Below are 415 nucleotides of genomic sequence, written 5' to 3' on the forward strand. Positions count from 1 at the left end.
TCGTGTCCAACTCTTTGCGACCCTATGGACCTCAGCACGCCAGGCCTCCCTATCCATCACCAACTCCCAGAGTCCACCCAAACCCATGTCCATCAAGTCAGTGATGCCATCCAACCATCTCATCATCTGTCATCCCCTTCTCCTCCAGCCCTCAATCTTTCCCAGCATCAGAGTCTTTTCATATGAGTCAGCTCTTCACATCAGGTGGCCAAAGTGTTGTCAGCTTCAACACTCAGGACTGATTTCCTTTAGGATGGACTGGTTGGACCTCCTTGCTGTCCAAGAGACTCTCAAGAATCCAACACCGCAGTTCAAAAACATCAATTCTTCAGCACTCAGCTTTCTTTATAGTCCAACTCTCACATCCATACATGACCACTGGAAAAACCATAGCCTTGACTAGATGGACCTTTGT

Source organism: Bison bison, unplaced genomic scaffold, assembly GCF_000754665.1.
Source record: "Bison bison bison isolate TAMUID 2011002044 unplaced genomic scaffold, Bison_UMD1.0 scf7180017864516, whole genome shotgun sequence".
Lineage (NCBI taxonomy): Eukaryota > Metazoa > Chordata > Mammalia > Artiodactyla > Bovidae > Bison > Bison bison.